Below are 18,893 nucleotides of genomic sequence, written 5' to 3' on the forward strand. Positions count from 1 at the left end.
CTCAACATGTCCACCCTGCTCCCACCCCCATCCCTCACCTGCCCCCCTCAATATGGACTGCTCCCCTGTCCCCATCAGTGTTACCAGGCCTGTGTTGTCGGAATCCTCTACCCTCATCACCCGTCCCTGTCAACAGGGGTACCAATAGCTGCCACAATCCACGTCAGCGATAGACTCTGTGCCCCCTGTTGTGTTTCCTCCAGTGGGATCTACTGTGGGTATCCTCATTGGGTGGGCTGTGTGTTATCCCACCAACAGGGTGGCACCTGGTTGTGCGGTGGAGAAGGTCATTGTGCGCCATCAATTGACTCCATGATTAGAGGCTTGTGGGTGAGCGGGTCCTACAGATGGGGCGAGCGAGAGAAATGTGTGTCTGCTGGGAGCATAGATGCAGTGTTATGCGGATCCTGAGTGTGACACTGATTGTGACAATCTGGCCAGGGCAGGATGAATGGGAGCAGGGGTGTGGTGGACAGGCAGGGCTGGTGGTTCTGCGTAGTGGGCTAGCTGATAGTGTCATTGCTGAGGCCTCTACCTTGAGAGGGGCAATGAGCCTCGGAGGATGCAAAAGGCCATGGTGCATGTGTCCTTTCTTTGGGGTGAGCTCTGCTATTCCCCTACTTCCTCTGATGAGTGCACAGAGGATTTTTAAAAATTTGCGCGATTCTCCGCCCAATCGCGATTCTGGCTTCCGGCATCATGAATGGAGAATCCTGCCCACAATGTTTTGGCCTCAGTTACTTTCTGGGGTAACAAATTCCATAAGCTCAGCACTCTCTGGATGAAGAATTTAGGACTCCCTCTGGCATCCAGCGCGGGGATGAAATTCTTCCATGCTTTTACAAATCAGCAGCTGATTTTTTTTTCACTGTAGCAGTTTTTATTTTTCATCGACTCAGAAAATATTGCCAAGATATTTAATTTTAAACCAATGGTGAGAATTTTACATTTCCCCACCAGAAGATTTGTCGTCAGGGAGAGACCAAAAAATATCTTGAATGGCCTTCTCACTGAGTGCATGCCCCCAACCTCGCCACAATTTTACACTGGGACAGCTGAGGCCCAGGACAGCCCATTGCCCTTGCCCCAACTGGGGCTTTTATGCAGCCAATAATTGACCATTGAATGGCTGCTTCCTGCCCAGCCTCAATTTTCAGGCTGGCGGGAGAGTGCAGGGGCTGAAGGGAATGTAGCCACCTGAGTTGGCCACTTCCCGACTTAAAATGGAGAACCGCAAAGGCTGAAGGGAAATTCAGTCAACACAGGCAAAAACTAGCAGGTGCAAGTTTTCTGTGTATTAGACTCTGCAGAAACCCAGACAGCATCGAAACAAGCAGCCATCTGCATAGTAATGTAGCAGCCATCTACATAGTAATGAGCGATCCCTGGGAACAATCAAAATATTTTAAAGTAAACAAGGCCAAACCAGACTCCTGGGCGCCAGCAGGAGCCAACACAAAAGAGGTTAACGGACACTTAAAGACCGCCCAACGATCAGGGAACAGCTCCAGTATTGGAGAAATCGAACCAAGCGATTGGAACAAAGTCCAATCACTTGAAACCAGATACGGCGGGAAGCCCCTGGGGACTATAAAGTAAAGCTCCCAAGTTCAAATCGTCCTTCTAGACAGGGTCACTCAGCAAAGCGAAGCAACCCTTGACAGTGACCTGTCCGGCGGCCTCCAAAGAAGTAAGTCTCAAGTCAACGCTCGCTACAAGAAAGGCGCTCCTAGCTACCAGTCCATACCAGCTTTTGAATCCCGCAGACTCAGAACCCGAACGAAAGGCCATTTGTTCCCCATACCTGGTGGGCCAGTCCGAAGCTAAGTATAGACCTGTTAGTTATAGAAATAGCCTAGAAAGTAGAGTTTATGCATGAGTAGCGATTTACTGTGTATAATAAATGTGTATTGATTTGAATCTTACTAATTGGTGTGTTGAGTTATTGATCATGACCTGAACTTGAACCTCGTGGCGGTATCATAAAGATACCTGGCGACTCTAGAGCAAAGGTTATAAAACAGAGCCAATTGAACCAACCAAAAGTTAGCAACATATTACTGGCGACATCCTGACGGGACCCGATCTAGAAGTGGCTTAACCACTCCAGGAGAACCCAAAATTTGAATTAGAAATCCAATTGGGAACAGAAAACCACAAGTGTTCAAGCAGTTCTGATCAATCCTCATAATTCGGAAGTGTGTTAATGCATGCGTAACTAACAGGGCGATAAGGTAACACTGATAGATTTTTTGGTTGCGACAAAACTGTCGGGAGTTTGTATTCCGGAAAATAGCGAAAGCCGTACCCGTAATTACAGCACCGCCTTAATACCCCTCGTTCCAAATTTTAAGAGAAGCATTTAGAGAGGAAAGATGGAAATGCAGGCAATGCAACGCCTCATGAACCCTGAGGAATTCGTGGTCGCAGCGACCAGCAGTAGAGTAGGACAGTGTCCCGTTTGGGAAGAGGAAATCAGAAAGTACCTCAAAGGGAAAGGATGGCCCCTTTGGAGTGAGTTCTGTGACAATGAGGAAACAGGTCCCAGGAGTATAGGACATACTTGGTGGGAGAACCTGAGCGAAATTCATAAGAAAAGCTTGGGAAAAGCTCGCAAGCCGATGGCAATCATGTCCTGTTTGGCACAATTGAGAGGCACAGAGGAGATCGTTAGGGCGCTCCAAAAAGAGATAGAAGGCATACATCGAATGAGCAAGGTCGATGTCAGTGAGGTAGAGAAAGAGAACGTAGAGTTAAGGAGGAAGTTAGCAGCAAAGGACAGAGACGTGAATGATGCCAAGGGGGCACACTAGTCTTGTCTGGCGCACTTAAGCAGCTTCCAATCCCAGTACGAAAAGGCCTATCAGGACACGCAACGTGCAGTCCTGGTAGGAGAAGAAACCGAGAAGCAGGTAGAGGCATTGCAGAGGCAGTGTAGTGACCTGAAGGCAGCGTTAAGAGCACTCCATACTACCACCACGGAGCAAAGACAAAGCTCATTAGACCACGCAAAGTGCCGGAAGCAGATTACAGAACTGCAATCTCTGCTTTCAGTTCAAAAAGGATTCCAAGAAACCTTTGGATCACAGTTAGATGAGGAAGACGGCCCTGATTGGGAAGAATTGAGTGAGACAGCGCAGAGATATGTTCAGGGAACATGTGCGCAGGGAAAGCCCCAGAAGAGAAAAGCACCCCAACCCCCCACAGAGCAGATAGTTCAGGCTCCAATGAACCCAGTCACCACCCACCGCACAGCCACATCGGACGACATGGAATTTCTGTATACCACCCCCTTAACAGTGACCCAATTACGGGACACGTGCGATAAAATCAAATCGTTCCTCCCCAACTCAGACCCCCCCCCACTTCTTTGCTAGAGTAAAGCAGCAGGCTACCTGATGCGTGATCAATTACACTCAAGAAGACGTGATTTCATAACTGAAGGCTTTAATCTACTAGAACTTGTTCCCGAGCAGCTTCGGTACAGAAAGTGAAGGCTGCTGGGACGGCACCGTTTCTTATACTCCGCCTGTCAGGGCGGAGCTACATAACAACAGACAATGGTAAACTCCTGGGTTTAACCAATGGTCATCAGCCTCTCAGGTACCGCAATACCTGGTACTACCACACTACCATGTATGGCCTGGATGAGCGAGAGCAAGTAAAGCTCACAGTTTTGAGTTCAGACCCTTCGGTCGTAGCAGCCTTTCCCGACCGACAGAATGTAGGAGGAGGCACCCTTGCAGAAATGCATACCGCGATCCTAGACGCGATCGGGTATAACAGGGCTGACCCCGTAGATGGCCTCAATAAATGCAGACAAAAGAAAACCGAGCACTCCACACCGTTTGCTGGACGCTTGTGGATCCATTTTGCAGCAGTTTTCGGAGACTTAGACCGCGCTCATTTGTCCCCAGACAACATGGCCAAATGGACCCGCACCCTTATCTCCCATGCCACAGAAACAGGACAAAAAGCTTGTGCCAAATATGATCCCTCAGAGGAGGCTTTTCATGAGAAATGGGTTGTAAAAGGATTGTCCCGCATCTGGGAGCAATCTGTTCAAAACAAACCCACGAATAAATATCCCGAAGAACAGCAGGCAGAAGCAGACATACACGCAGTTAAGGCACACCAGAACCCCGCATGGGTAAATGAAGGCAAGAACAGCCCCCCACAAAAGTCACAGGAGTGTTACAACTGTGGACAGTTGGGACACTTTGCAAGAGAATACAATGCCCCACAAAAGCAGCAGAGAGCCCAGCAGACAGGCACTCTAAATAAGAACAGGACAAAGCCAATACATAGCATTAAAACCCGTTCAGATCAGACGGTCCTGACCGGAACGGACTGACGGTGTTCGGGCTCCCCCAGTTGGGTCTGCGACACCCTTTGGGGTCCGGCCGACCAGTTGTTGCAGCAAAGATACGGGGACAGCCCATCGGGTTTCTCTGGGACACAGGAGTGTCCCGCACCACAATCAATTCCTCCACCATGTTTCAAAAGGACACGTGGCCCACGACAGCCACCATCACCCTCAGCGGCTTTACAGGCCATTCATAGCAGGGACACATCACAGCCCCTGTACCCATTCAGATTGGCAACATCACCACCAAGCACCCCATAGTTTTAGTCGATCTACCCCACACAGCAGAACACATTTTGGGCATCGATTTTATGAATTCCCACAACCTGTCCTTTGATCCAGTCAACCAATGTGTCTAGAAAATGGCAAAATCCGCAAGAGTCCCCGCAAAGCTCACCATAGGAGAATATGCAAACAAGATTAGCGCAGTAGACGAATTTTGGTTTGACCCGACTACGATTAGCACGGACAAGCATGTTAGGGCAATTTTACAAAAGAACAGGACAGCATTAGCGACCCACAAACACGACTGTGGACGGATGACTGGTTCCATTCAAATCACAGGACCTGACCCTAGACCCCAAAAGCAATACGGATTTCCCCAAGAGGCAGAGGGAGAAATCGCAAAAGTTATCGACAGCTTATTAGAGCAGGGCGTACTCAGATCAGTAGCGTCTACTAATAATGTCCCGGTTGGCCAGTGAGAAAGCCCGATGGATCATGGCGACTGACCATCGATTACCGGGAACTCAACAAAGTCACCCCTGCAGCAGCCCCCACAGTAGCAACAAGTCCCGAGACCATGCTCAAACAGGGACTCAACGCACAATTCTTTATGGTTCTGGACGTCAGTAATGGATTCTGGTCCATTCCATTGGCAAAGGCGTGCCAATACAAATTTGCCTTCACCTTTAAAAATCAGCAGTACACGTGGACATGCCTTCCACAAGGCTTCCACAACCCCCCCTCCATTTTCCACCGACAGCTGGCAAATGGATTATCAAAATTTTCTCGCCCCGAATGTCTGCTCCAGTATGTGGACGACCTATTACTGCAGACAGACACCAAGGCAGAGCACAACGAGCGTCTGTCCGAACTCCTGGAACTCCTACAAGCAATTGGATGTAAAGTAAACCCCCAAAAGGCCCAGATTTTGAAAAACAAAGTGATATATTTGGGTACAATTATCACACATGGTAAACGCAAGATGGAGCATAAAAGGATTGACTCGATTGCCAAATTGCCCCTTCCCCAGAATGTTTCAGCCCTCCGGTCGTTGTTAGGACTGGTTGGCTACTGCCGAAACCACATTGACGGTTTTGCCAGCAAGGCAGCACCCCTCTCAGACCTCCTAACGAAAGGAACCCCCTGGGAATGGGTTCCGCAGCATACGGATGCTGTGGACTCGTTGAAAAGAGCACTCATAGCAGCCCCCGCACTACAAGTTCCAGACCCGCTTTCCCCCTATGCGATCGAGGTAGCAAGCACAGACCGCACCCTTTCGGCCGTGCTCCTCCAGGAACGGCACAAACAGTTAAGGCCCATGGCTTACGCCTCCAGAGTCTTAGATGCTGTGGAACAGGGATTTTCAGCCTGTGAAAGGCACCTGCTCGCAGTATTCTGGGCAGTACAGTATTTTTCGTACATAACCGGACTAAACTCCATCACAATCCTGACAGAACACACCCCCACCCAACTTTTACTGGACGGACGACTTAAGGACGGTACCGTCAGTCAAATAAGAGCAGCTAGATGGACCCTTCTTTTGCAGGGACGGGACATCACTGTTAAAAGGACTAAGACCCACACTTTTTTTGCCGATAACCGACAGTACCCCGGAACCCCCATGAATGTGAAATTATCTCTCCACACAACACAGGCCCCTTTATTGCTAAAACACCCCCCAGAAAGATAGGTAGTTCAACCCAGATCCCCAAGCCCACAGACACGTGCGAACCCATTAGGATATATGTGGATGGTTCTTCCACAATATTAGAAGGGAAGCGCATAACAGGATGCGGCATTACGTCGAGGACGCGCAGGGACACGTCCTAGAAATAGCAATAAAACTTCCAGGACACTTAGGTGTGCAGGCTGCAGAACTTGTGCCCATCACATACATAGCGGAACACCCAGATTCCTTCCCCAGCCCAGCAGACATATATTTGGACAGCCTCTATGTCTGCAACAGCCGTACGGAATTCCTAACCTGTGGAAAGCAAGAGGATTTGTTTCCGCAGACGTAAAGATTTCATTAGAATTTTTTTGCTCTTTTTAGTGGAGAGTCTGAATAGTCTCAAACAATTCAACAGTTGATAAATTAACAAATACATCTGGCAGCTGAAATGTTTTATTTGCCAAATGTATTGGTGTTGTGACTGAGAGTAATTTTCAGTTTGTCAGCATGATCGGTGATCTTTTTGTTTCCAGGGTTTTTATATCTCATGTGACCATTCAGCATACCACACATGTGAGAATGTAAATAATGGCCAATAGCAGTTCTAAAGAAAGGAGTTTGATGCTGGAGAGGATGGTGGTGGAGGGAAGGGAGGGCACGCACTGAAGCCCCGAAGCTGGCGGTGTTGCGGGGTCGACAACGGCTTGACTGTCACTTAGAGATCAGAGAGTCCTTTAAAACTGGTAGCTCGATCTTTGCGAAGCTGGGCTTGCTGCCGTGTTTAGGCCCCGCCCATCTCAGTGCCGGTGCAAAACTTGCCGCCTCCACAAAATTTTCCAAGTGTGGCTGGATTGCGATCCCGATTGCGCCCAACCACCCGATGGGAATTACACCTCAACTCCCACCAGAGACCACAGTTAGAAATTTGGGGGGGGGGGGGGGGGGGGCGAATTATGCCCATTTATAGCTATGCATTTGCTTCTTTCTCATGCTAGATTCACAGAAATAAATACATTTCTGTTTGCAATGTGTGAAACTATCTGTGACTGGGTTTTATAGTAAAGGGCGAGACATATACTTAAAAGCTGTGGTTCAAATATCGTTCCGACAGGTACGAAGTTTCTGTTTAAATACATTGTTTAAATCTGGACATTTTAATAAAAATCTCACAGGAAGCTTAATTAATGGTGCAGTTATTCCAGAATTGTCATTTGTCTCTATGAATCATTTTGTTTTCCTGGTTATTTTGAGTTTCATGATGAGCATAAATAGAAGAAATAAAGCTGTATAACCACTTAGAACAAATTACTAAACGTGCAGACTTCCCACTCACTGGGCTATTTCTGTCTTAAGCTCCCTTAAAGAGAATTATCATTGTGGAAAGTACATTACTACATTGCATACGTTGGTTATGTTTTCAGATTTATCCCTGAAAAAACTAAGGCTTTGCAATTTAAAAATAATATTTTATACAAACAAAACGAAATTCTGGTTATTTTCACAGCTCTTAACAATGGTTTACTTGGAGAGTTGGGAAATGTGGGTGGGAAGGCAGTGCCACTTATTCCCAGTACATTTTCATGATTGGCTGCTACCTTATTGAATATCTCTGATGACAGATTTGGGGAGTGTTGGAACTCAATCACAGGCCTCTAACATAGGCAAAAGCCTCCAATGGAAAACATTACAAAAGAATATCTTGGGCTGGATTCTCCACTGGCGGGATTCTCCTGAGGGCGTGGAACTGCCCACAATGGAAACCCCATTGGTCGAATGGCGGGACGGAGAATCCCACTGGGCGCGCCGCACCAGAAAAATGCCCCAAATGTTCTTCACAGATAAATTTGCATTATGTTCTTGATTGCTTTTGTGTTTATCACATTAGAAATATTAGGACCGGAATTCTCCAGCCATTGGGATTTTCTTTTCCCGCTGGCAGCCGACCGCCCATTGGTTTCCCGGCAGCGTGGGGTAGCTTCAATGGGAAATCCCATTGACAAACGAAGGGAAGAGAGAATCTCGCCACCAGCGAATGGCTTGCCAATGAGAAACATGCGGCTGGGGGGACCGGAGAACTCCGCCCTAGGTTGCTAGTTTGGTAGAGAAACTAGGATGATAGCGAAGAAGAGTTTCAATTAATACTTGCAGTAATTTTCCTTCCACCTCTGTAACAAATAAAAATGTTGAAATGTGGACATTCCATAACAGTGGTGGGCAACAAGTGGTCACGTATAGCCCATTTTGTTGACTGTTTCCCACGTGCAAAATTGCCAAATTCTGCTGGTTTCTATCTGCGGAAGTGATACGGATGTAAAGCAAGGGCAGGTGAAGTGAGGTGCGGTGCATGCTGATTGCACACAACATTGACTGATTCTAAAGTACAAATACTTCTTTTGTTTTTTCCCATTGAAGTTGATGATAATTCTATTAATATATGAATGATTTAAGCATTTTCTATAACATTTATGAAATTTTCGGTATGTATTAAATGTATTCAATCTTATTCAAGGGTCATCATAGAATCCAGAGAATCCATAGAATTTCTACAGTGCAGAAGGATGTCATTCGGCCCATCAGGTCTTCACCGACCCTTTGAAAGAGCACCCTACCCAAGCCCACACCCTGATCCGCTCCGCCCTATCCCCGTAACCCGTAATGTAACTTGCACTTTCCTGGACATCCCTAAGGGGAAATTTTAAATGCCCAATCGACCTAAACTGCACATCTTTGGACTGTGGGAGGAAACGCCCGGACAAAACCCATGCAGATACAGGGAAAATGTGCAAATTCCACACTGACAGCCACCTGAGGCCAGAATTGAACTCGGGTCCCTGGCGTTGTGAGCAGCAGTGCCACCTTGCCGCCCGTCATAGCTAGTGCACGTGCCCAAATTCAAACTTGCAGCCCATTGAGATGAAGGCAGGCCACTCATGCAGCATACTCACTAGGCGTGGTTGCCTATTACTGTTCTACAACCTGTCTTCACCCTACCTCAGCTTATCTGCTGCTGGCATCCTCATCTATGCTTTTCTTAACTCTCCACTTGGTTGTTCCAAAGCTCTCCTGGATAATCTCTCATCTTCTACTCTCCGTAAATTTGAGCTAATCTAAAACACTGCTGCCCACAACGGAACTCACACCATGGACAAGATTCTCTTTGGCAAGGATGCCAGAGTGCAGTAACACATTGGCACTGCCAGGGGGCAGGGCCTGAAAGGGAGCTGGGCCTGAAAGGGGAAGGGAATGAAGGGGATATGAAGGGTGGGGCATGAAGTGGGAGGGGCATCTGGTGAGCCCACAGCAGAGTATCACTCACCTGGGAGGGGGACCCTGATACCACAAGGGGGGTGGGGGTCTGAAGGGCCCATTGGGGGGCCTCGATGCCCCGATGCCAGCGATCCTTGGGGGGGGGGGGGGGTGGAAGTAGGGCGTTGAGGGCAGTGAGAATTGTCTCAGGGGGAGGGGCACTGAAGCCCCGAGGTTGGTGATATTATGGGGGGGGGGGGGAAGGCTTGGCTATCACTTAGAGCTCGGGCAACCCTTAAAAGGGGCACACCGATCTCTGTGAAGCCTGATTTGCCACCATGTTTAGGCCCTATCTCAGTTCCAGTACAAAACACGCTCTCATCCAAAAAAATCTTCCAAGTGTGGGGGGATTGCAATTTAGATCATGCTCAACCAGCCGGTGAGACTGGACCTAATTTCCCACTGGTGACCACACTTAAGCCAGGATTCTCCGGGGCTGCCAAATGGCGGAGGGAATCCTGAAGACCTGGTGAATCAGGCGTCGGGCCAAATACGAGTTTCACGCCTATCGTGAAACATGTTGCAAGTTTCCCAGCATACCCCATTGACCCTGATAAGCTTCCCAATTTTCCCGATGTGGTTTATGCCCAGGCCTGGCGGGAACATGCAATTAGTTCATTAGGGCTGTTTTGAACCTAATTTACGCACAGGCGCCTGATTCACCTACCTTCTGGGATGTTCCAGCATGCTCCCCCCCCCCCCCCCAGCTGGGTGTCCCACTGGTGTGAATTGGTGCAGGCCAGAGAAATGGCGACCTGGCTGCTTGCAGTCCAAGAAGTGGCAAGGGGAGAATACCCTCCCTACAATTGTCTCCAGGATGCCGAGGAAGGTATTTCATGGGAGGTGGGAGTCAGACAGGCTTATGCTGGGTTGGAGGGGTTCAGGTCAGAGGTCTTTCCTGTGATGGGGGTCATTTGGCTGCTTTTCCCATCTGCAGCCTTTAAATTCTTTAAACAGTCAGTCAGTATGTCAAAAATAAAATTCTCTGATAATAAAATGAAAGTCTTCCTATCTGCAGCCATGAACCCTTTAACCTGTCTGTTAGTATGCCAAGACCAAAAATCTGTGAGATGAAGCTAAACGCATTCCATTTAATATGGAAGTGTTATTTTCACAGTCAATTTAATTGTCTTTAACATTTTCAAGCCTGTTTATATGCTTTGAAGCCCAAAAGCTTTGGACTGCATTGTTTACATTCATTTCCAGGGACCATTGCCTTTGACAAGCTATTTAATTTATTTATATAGCTCTACAGGGACTCCATTAACTCAGAGCTGCAGCTGTTTTTCTAACCACTAACGAGGTTGTCTCTTTGTTCTCAAGATTTCAAGGTTCTGAGAACAAAGGACAGCCTCGTTATAAAAACAGTGGTTAGGAAAACCACCGCTCCTCTGAGTTAATGGAACTCCTGTAGTGCTACAAAAATAAAAACCTTAAACCTCCCTTTGAAACTGCCTGACTTTGTCAATCAAATAGCTTGTAAAAGGCAATGGTCTGTTAAATTGAATGTAAACAATGCAGTTCAAAGAGTTTGGACTTCAACGCATACAAACAGGCTTGAAAAAGTTAAAAGTAAATCCATAAAAACCCTAAAGTGCAGTAGGTCATTCGGTCCAACACTCTGAAACCTTGGCCCACTCTTCTGCCCTATCCCCATAACCCCCCTAAACTTTGGATACTAAGATGCAATTTAGCATTGTCAATCCACCTAACCTGCACATCTTTGGACCGCGGGAGGAAATTCGATCACCTGAGGGAAACATGCAGACAAGGGGGATAACGTTCAAACTCCACACAGTCACCCAAAGCCAGAATCCCGCAATTGGGCCGCCATTTTGAGCTGTGGCCCGATGGTGAGGTCCTGCAGCTGACCACGCCCCCTGCATCACAATTCACCCCCCCCCGCCCCCGCCCCCCAGCAGTGCCATTTGACCCCCGACCTCTGGATTTTCTAAAAGGGAGTTGGCCCACGGTGAGGTCCACCATGTCAGGGCTACGTTTATCAGGTCCAATAGAAATTCTCACTCATGTGATTCCCGGCCCAAAGGACCAGGAAATATGGTGTCCGGCCGCTAAGTGGATGCGAATGAGTCTTATTGGAAACGGATTGGGTGTCTCCCCGACGGTGGTCTCTCCGCCTCATTGTTAACTCAACTAGCAGCGGCACCAGGTGGAGAATAAAACCCACTGTCTATTTAATGGGTTTAAGGCTGCAGATGGGAACACTTTCACGTTATTATCAAAGAACTGTAATTTTGAGATACTGACCCGCTGTTTAAAGGGTTTAAAAGTTACAGATGGGAAGAGGAGCTAAATTACCCCATCTCAGGAAAGACCTCCCTGATCTGAGTTCCTCCAGTCGAGCACAAGCCCCCCCACCCCCTCACCCCCACCCCCACCCCGCCGACCCCTACCTCCCATTAAGGACCCCCTCAACACCCTGGAGGCAATTGGAGGGAGAATACTCCCTTGTCACCCCTCAGAGTTCAAGGTGTTAGGTTGGCACTGGCAAGGGGTGGAACCTGAAGGGGGGTAATCAGTGTTGGGGAGGTTGAAAGAGGGGCCTCAAGGAGGGATGGTTGGCCCTTGCTAGCAATTAGAATTATGTGGGGGGGGGGGGGGGGCTTGCCAGCGGTCCGGGAATGGGCTGCAGCAGCCCCTCCCCGGACGCTCCAGTCTCTGACGAGCGGCACCTGCCAAAGAGATTAGGTCCCGCCCCTCTCAGGTCCAGTGAGAACCCAGTGTGCCATTGGATGGCACTGAAAACCTGACCCTGAGTAAAAATTTTTCTAAGTGCCATGGAATGGTACATCAAGTTCACTCCTACCGCCAGCGGGAATCATTCCACTTTTTCCACTGACGGGAGGAGTCTCCGATCGGGAGAATCGAGTCCTTCGAAATATTCCACCCGTTATCATTGATTTGCTGTTCCCATATATTCTTGGGTCCTTAATTGATTAACTTATAGTCGCACTCCTCACTTTTGATGTTCATACACTCTGCATCTTAGGTTGTGAGTTGTCTGACTGATTTTTTTAAATTCATGAAATAGTCAAAGCAAGCATACCATAGGTTTGCATTGGTTAGAGTGAGACAGGGCATGTGATGGACACACTGAATCAGTGATCAAGTTGTTTATATATACTCTTAAAAAAAACAAGTGATGGTAAAGTCACCATGTTATGCAGCAAAGTGTAATTTATAATGGGGGGCTGCATTAGTTCATGTTCCCAAACTGTATTCACTGACTTGCAGAAAGAATTGAATTAGAAATCTAATTCTGCACATGAAAGAAATGTTATGTGTTAATAACTAAGTAAAAATGAAGTTGGTGTTCTATGCACTTGACTGGAAAATAATTTCAGACACTTTTGAGTTCAGTAATTCATAATTGATTTTTATTCAAGCATTAAACTGAGGTTACATGTTCTGAGTGTATTCGGTCAAATATAATTCAAAAGCACTCCTTTTTCCACAGTAATCCACAGGCTTCTATGGAATCCCAGGTTCCTTCATCTTCTTATTAAACAGCTGCCAAGCCTTGCCCCCAAGAACAGTATTTCCAGGAATCCCCTTATCAGTACAGAAGGGATTCCTGGGAAAACTGGACCCTGAGAAGAAGGTCAGTGGAAGATCGGAAGTGACGGTATGTGGGGAGACAAAACATTCTTCAGAGAAACATTATATTGCCCTGTGTTCCTCATTACTCACAGAATAGAAAGTCTGACTCTATTCCCTCTGTGCATTTATTTAGGAAATATGCAAACAAAACTGTTGTTTCAAAGTACAGAACTTGAGTATTTCTGAAAAAAGATAATATACTATCAAAGCTATTCATCTTACACTCGCCAGAACAGTTTGCAAGAATACCAATTCTAAAGGGAACAACAATTTATACTGCATGAGAAGAGAGTGCTGATTAGCTGGCAAGTGGATTCTGAGTGGTAGAGGCTTTGCCATGGCGGATGCACCAGGGAACAGTTAACTGCCAAGCTTTTGTTCAAATTCAAACCAGGCAGGTTAAGATGTATCAAGGCATTGCCACAGGGAATGAAACAGGGAATGGCTGTCCCCTAAACTTTTGTTTAGTTGACAAATCGTTTGGGTTTTTTGCCTTTTTCCAGCAATACTCAACATCTGAACATCCATATCAGGTAAAAGCCAAGCTGTAACCTTTGTGAAAACATATTAGCAACTTTAAGATTATTGTTAAGAAAGCATTGATTTACAGATGGAAACTCCAAGGTCTTATCAGAAATACACTCCCCAATTAAATTTTTTATGAACTGTGCTGAATTCTCGACACACATGTACAGGGGAGGATTTCTGAGGCTTCACTCCTGACATGGATCTTCAATTGACAGAAGTGTGGATCAGAGAATCTCTGGTGACTCCCTTCCTAAAATTGATACAGGAAGATTGGAAAATAGTGAATTGTACATGTTGACCTTAGTACCCAGTTCCCTGACTAATACACCTGTTGACTGAATCTCCTTCCAGGGAACCTTGCTTCACAACATTTACCTTTACATCTCTAAAATAGAAAGGGGAAATTGCGAGAAATGCAAATCAATCAACCTTTTAAAGACAAAGATATGTACATGTTCTAGATCCTTATAAATAGTTTCACCTCAAAATGCTAACCAGTATTTCTCTTTCAGGTGCTGACTAAGTTGATTTGCACTTTCAACAAACTCTACTTTCATTCCAGATTTTCTGCATTTTTGCTTTTAATTTCCTTGTATTTCAGACAGACAATTAATTGTCAGTTTTGTAAGATTAAAAATATATATATAATTGGTCCTCATATTAATAACTTTGAAATTAAGTTTGTTTAGTAAAATCTGATGTCATATAAAATACATTAGAATTTCTTATTTTTCTTAGCACAAGTAGCAAAAACAGTTACAAGATTTAAAAAATGTCATCTTGCAAGTTGTCGATTGAGTTTTAAGAGGAGTAAAGCAATTAATGTTTGTCGTTGTCATACTTCAATTTCATTACAGTCAAAGTGGCAATTATCCTGCTGAATATATAAAGCAGAACAATCTTGTTTTAAACTCTGTACTGCACAAAGACAGTACTGGGAATATTTTTTAGTGAGGATGCTTTGGAATCACACTGAGGTTATTTTGAATTTTGAATCTCCAGTTTTGATTTATGGAATGCATGGAATAAGGCTGGGAAATGGATTGGGACGTGCCTCATTAAAAAGGTGACCCTTTCTACTTGAGGATGTGATCCAAGTAACTCCACCTATCCGCTTCTTGACATCTCTCTTGTGTTGCTCCTGACTGGTTAAGAATCGTGCAGTAATCCCTAAATTTGAGATATTACAACTGTGTTACGATTAATTAAAGAGATGAAAGATATGCGATACAAGGATACCGTGGGAACAATAACATTCAGGAATGATTGCTACAGATTGCCACTCTCCCATGAAAACGGTGACTGTCATACTTTTCAAGTTAAACAGACTGGCTGCTTTCAGAATTCGACCATAATATTCTCTCACAGAGGATAGTAGATTGCATGCACCTTCTTTCTACATTAACTGTCGCGCCAGTAAAATATAGTGTAATTTCGTTCATGCGAATTTGCAAATTGCTCAATGCAACAAATGTTTTCTCTGGTTCTGAGCAAAAGATTAATTATGGACAGGAAAAGAGATTGAACCATGAGACGATGATCCCCCTACTATCATTTGGACATATTTCTTTTAATGACTGGTATATGACAAAAAAGCTTCTTCCTGAACATAAAATATTCTTAAAATCTCAGTCTGTAGACTTTAAGAAGCTGACAATAAAACAAATACAATGCTCATATCACCAAACTGTTTTTCTTTTTAAATGCAATTTTTAAGCTATGCATTTGAAAATACTGTCCAAACATAATGATGTTTGCTTGTAATTAAATTAAATTCATAAGAAAATTCTTTCATGGTGTCATAACTTTATTTTGCTATTCAATAATAAATATATCATTAGTGACACTCGTGTCAAAATCTTTGGCTAAAGCAAAAATGAAAAGCCTGGCAACTATATAAATGCAAAAGAAGTGTACACATTACCTTCATTTTGTGTAGTGCTGTCCCATTCTATGTTCCCGGCCAGTGCTGCAGTGTTCATCCTCCAGAGCTACAGTGCTTCATCTCAGACTCACAACTGACCAGAGATGCAGCACTGCACCTCTGGCTGATTCACGTGTGAGGCCTCATGCTCCATCGTTCATTCTAGAGGCCTACAGCAGGGAAATTTAGCTCTTTAATCATTGAGTAAGATCACAGTTGAAAAAGATTCAGATATTGGGAGGAGAATTTTAAACGAAAATAAACTGCTGTCAAAATCTCCTAATAGTAACACGTTCCACTGGGTATTATAGTACCTGGCATTAACCGGTCTGCAATCCATCCAGTATTTACACCATTGTTGAATGATTCTTGTTTCAGCTTGCAGGTTTCATGATCATGACATGATAAATTCACCCCATTAAACATAAAGAAAGGCTGATTTAAACTTTGTGGGTTATTTTAGTTTATGTGGAAATTGCCCAGTTCACTTACCAACTTTGGAGCTGGCATATGCCACCAGGATCTGATTGTAAATTTTTACTAAGAGCCATATATGAGTAAGGGGCAGCTTTGAAGAGGCCACACAAAGTTACATTAAAAAATAAATAATCTTGGCCTGCGGAAACATGAGAAACAGGAGTGTTATTCCTCAAGACCTCACAGGCTTCCACTGCCATGATCGTTCATGAAATGCAACCGCGAAACATAAAGAAACTTCAACTTTGAAATACATACGTTTAGAGCATGTGTCTTCTTTACTTATTTTTGGCACTAACCAATTTTATAGTTAAATGGGTGAATTATCGATTTGCCGAAACAGAAAATAATAACAAATATTAACAAGTGAATTCATGTACTTTAAAGATTTGACAAATGAGGTGAACTAATTTGTTAATTTAAAAACACTGTCTGCAATGATCAGCTGAAATATAATGTCTTCTTTTACAGTTGGTATTAAAAGTGCTGCTGTACATTATTTTATTTCTTAAGAACTGTGAATATTTGTAACAACTGCACCATATCATTTACTTGAGTCACTTTATAGTTAAAATCAATACCTGTGAAGCGATTATCAGCTCAATGTTTGATTCACTTACAGTACAATCTGCTATGTTGTATCATTTAAAATTCTGCTTCCAGTTCAAAATAAACCAGAGCTTAGGACTTAGGAGATTGAAGATAGGTCATGGAAACATGAATTAAGTTAATATTTAGTTGGATCCTTTTTCCCAGAGTTTCAAAATTGATGACCTTTTGACCTGGTGATGTGCATTGGCTGTCCTCTTAGTTAGTCCTGGCTCCTTGCCCATTAATGCTCAAGCGTGGGTGGTCACACCTTTTAAAAAATAAGAAGGAAAAGGTTAAATTTTTACTCCTAATGAAATTGGGGGAAAAGTGCAAATTTGATTAGGGTTGGTGCAAGGAAAGTAATTATGTTTGCTGTACTCAGATTTCGCTTATTCAGCTGAACACTAGCGCCAACACTTAGGTCAAATGTGCTACTTAAAACATCTGGGACTGAGTCATGGAGAGTCACTATTAAAGCCTATTATTACATTTTGTCCATCCATTAAAAATAATCACACATGAAATAGAGGTGAAGTTAAATACTGATTTATGAAGGACGAAGTGCAATACTTTATTCAAACAATGGTGCGGCAATATAAAATAGTTTGCATTTCAGATCAAACTAATATTCCTGAATAATCACTCTATTTCTCAATTATTAACTGGTGTTCACATGGCCACATATACAGAGTTAACTCAGGCAGTCTCAGTTAAGTAATGCAGTTATCGACTCATTTTCAATTACAAACTTTCACTTACTACATAAAAACCTAGTCCTCTCCACTTTTCTCTTCCATTCCCACACTCCTGTGTCACAGAGTTTTTTGACTCACGGGGGCATGACACCAGTTTTCCCATGTGTGGGATTCAATATTTCTCCCAGGAGTTAGCTAGCTTATGACGAGCTCTTAAAATAATTTAAGCTGTGTTGTTAACCCTTCAGGGCCAATGTTTTCCATGTCCCTAGTTGAATAGAAATGTTGGTATTCTCATAACTGCTACAGAGCAGAAGTTAGGTTGATTATTTGCTTCCTCATTTGAAAATTGATCCTGACCCAGATAATCTACATCAAAGAGAACAAAGAAGAACAAAGAAAAATGACAGCACAGGAACAGGCCCTTCGGCCCTCCAAGCCTGCGCCGATCCAGATCCTCTATCTAAAACTGTCGCCTATTTTCTAAGGATCTGTATCTCTCTGCACCCTGCCCATTCATGTATCTGCCTAGATACATCTTAAATGACGCTATCGTGCCCGCCTCTACCACCTCTGCCGGCAATGCGTTCCAGGCGCCCACCACCCTCTGCGTAAAGAACTTTCCACGCATATCTCCCTTAAACTTTTCCCCTCTCACCTTGAACTCGTGACCCCTAGTAATTGAGTCCCCTACTCTGGGGAAAAGCTTTTTGCTATCCACCCTGTCTATACCTCTCATGATTTTGTAGACCTCAATGAGGTCCCCCCTCAACCTCCGTCTTTCTAATGAAAATAATCCTAATCTACTCAACCTCTCTTCATAGCTAGCACCCTCCATACCAGGCAACATCCTGGTGAACCTCCTCTGCACGCACCTTCTCCAAAGCATCCACATCCTTTTGGTAATGTGGCGACCAGAACTGTACGCAGTATTCCAAATGTGGCCGAACCAAAGTCTTATACAACTGTAACATGACCTGCCCACTCTTGTATTCAATACCCCTTCCGATGAAGGAAAGCATGCCGTATGCCTTCTTGACCACTCTATCGACCTGCACAGCCACCTTCAGGGTACAATGGACCTGAACACCCAGATCTCTCTGTACATCAATTTTCCCCAGGGCTTTTTCATTTACTGTATAGTTGAATTGGATCTTCTAAAATGCATTACCTCGCATTTGCCCAGATTGAACTCCATCTGCCATTTCTCCGCCCAACTCTCCAATCTATCTATATTCTGCTGTATTCTCTGACAGTCCCCTTCACTATCTGCTACTCCACCAATCTTAGTGTCATCTGCAAACTTGCTAATCAGACCACCTATACCTTCCTCCAGATCATTTATGTATATCACTAATATCAATTGATCCAGAGTTAATATCCCATAACAGGAGAATGCATATAATAAATATCAGTGTATGGAAACTCATTAGCAGGAAAGAGTGGTTTGTTAGTTCATAGAACCTGAATTTACAGCAGAGAAGAAGG

General features: G+C 44.6%; 1 protein-coding gene across 10 annotated transcripts in view; it reads right to left on the minus strand.

Annotated features, from left to right (window-relative positions):
• LOC140426898 (uncharacterized) overlaps positions 1-18,893 on the minus strand; it is a 139,288-nt gene that overhangs the window by 74,406 nt on the left and 45,989 nt on the right. For 5 of the 10 annotated variants that reach the window (XR_011948335.1, XR_011948336.1, XM_072512150.1 and 2 more), the window contains one exon: positions 16,740-16,978. The gene's annotated coding sequence lies outside the window, so the exon portion shown is untranslated. Of the gene's footprint in view, positions 1-12,949; positions 16,979-18,893 lie in introns of those variants that run through there. The other 5 variants (XR_011948333.1, XR_011948334.1, XR_011948332.1 and 2 more) reach the window with 5 other exon arrangements.

Source organism: Scyliorhinus torazame, chromosome 7, assembly GCF_047496885.1.
Source record: "Scyliorhinus torazame isolate Kashiwa2021f chromosome 7, sScyTor2.1, whole genome shotgun sequence".
Taxonomy (NCBI): Eukaryota; Metazoa; Chordata; class Chondrichthyes; order Carcharhiniformes; family Scyliorhinidae; genus Scyliorhinus; species Scyliorhinus torazame.